Here is a 1,721-nt window from a genome sequence, read left to right on the forward strand (position 1 = left end):
TTTTTTTTTTTTTTTTTTTGAGATGGAGTCTTGCTTTGTCACCCAGGCTGGAGTGCAGTGGCACCATCTCGGCTCACTGCAGCCTCTGCCTACCTGGTTCAAGTGATTCTCCTGCCTCAGCCTCCTGAGTAACTGGGATTACAGGCACCCACCATCATACCCAGCTAATTTTTACATTTTTAGTAGAGATGGAGTTTCATCATGTTGGCCAGGCTGGTCTTTAACTCCTGACCTCAAATGATCTGCCCACCTTGGCCTCCCAAAGTGCTGGGATTATAGGTATGAGCCACTGCACCTGGCCAGTGAATGTCTGCTTTTGAATGAATGAATGGGAGGGACGAAATGGTTGCAACATTCCAGGCAAGTGAGTCTAAAAGGAAGCCCTGGCTGGGCGCGGTGGCTCACGCCTGTAATCCCAGCACTTTGGGAGGCTGAGGCAGGCGGATCACCTGAGGTCAAAAGTCAAGACCAGCCTAGCCAACATGGTGAAACTCTGTCTCTACTAAAAAATACAAAAAATTAGCCAGGCATGGTGGTGTGCACCTGTAATCCCAGCAGCTCAGGAGGCTGAGGTAGGAGAATCACTTGAGTCTGGGAGGCAGAGTTTGCAGTGAGCTGAGATCATGCCACTGCACTCCAGCCTGGGTGATAGAGTGAGACTTTGTATCAAAAAAATTAAATTAAAATCTATAAAAGGAAGCCTTGAGGGAGACCCAAAATTTCCTCAGTGGCCCTTCAAGTGTGAGGGAAGCCTGGTCACCTGGGTGGCAGAAAGTAGATTCCACTAAAGATCATTCCCATTTGAATAATGAAGAGACTGAGGTTCTGGGTGGACCCCACTTGCTCAAAGACTGACATTTCTGAACCAGGGGAAATGGGCTCGCCCTCCTGGGGGATGTTCTCCCTGGGTGATGGCAGGCCCCAGGGCTTTTATCTGAAGTCAGAGTCCCATAACCCTTTATCAGGGATGAGGAATTACCATGCCGCGCTGGGGCTGTCCCCACATGACCCCAAGGGGCTCCCTCTCTAGGTCCCTTGCTTTGGGTTCCCCTGACTCACCATGTGGCTCTGGACTGAGACCTTTCCCTCTCCAAATCTCAGTTTTTTCATGTGTAACATGGGAACACAGCCAGGCACAGTGGCATATGCCTGTAGTCCCAGCTACTGGAAGCTGAGGCACAAGGATCATTTGAGGCCAGGAGCTCAAGATGAGCCTGGGCAACAGAGACCCCAGCTCCAAAAATAAAGAAAGAGAGCGAGAAAAAGAGAGACAGGAAAGGGGAGGAGAGGGGAGGGGAAAGGAGGGGTGAGAGAGAGAGGGAGGGAGGGAAGGAAGGAGAGGAAGGAAGGAGAAAGAAAAAAGAAAGAAGAAAGAAGAGAAAGGAAGGGAGGGAAATAAAGAGAAAGGAAGGAATGAAGGAAAAGAAAAAGGAAGGGAGGGAAAGAGAGAAAGAAAAGGAAGAAAAAGAAAGAAAAAAGAAAAAAAGAGAAAGAAAGCTTTGGGAGGCCGAGGCGGGCAGATCGCAAGGTCAAGAGATCAAGACCATCCTGATCAACATGGTGAAACCCTCTCTCTACTAAAAAATACAAAAATTAGCCGGGTGTGGTGGTGCACCTGTAGTCCCAGCTACTCGGGAGGCTGAGGCAGGAGAATTGCTTGAACCTGGGAGGCAGAGGCTGCAGTGAGCCGAGATCACACCATTGCACTCCAGCCTGGAGCC

At 49.8% G+C, this 1,721-nt stretch overlaps 1 protein-coding gene across 1 annotated transcript in view; it reads left to right on the forward strand.

Moving 5' to 3' along the window:
• The window catches only part of UNC13A (unc-13 homolog A), a 104,487-nt gene that overhangs the window by 36,049 nt on the left and 66,717 nt on the right, over window positions 1-1,721 (forward strand). The gene's annotated exons all lie outside the window — the stretch shown is intronic.

Source organism: Sapajus apella, unplaced genomic scaffold (assembly GCF_009761245.1).
Source record: "Sapajus apella isolate SASKATOON/1434 unplaced genomic scaffold, GSC_monkey_1.0 scaffold173, whole genome shotgun sequence".
Taxonomy (NCBI): domain Eukaryota; kingdom Metazoa; phylum Chordata; class Mammalia; order Primates; family Cebidae; genus Sapajus; species Sapajus apella.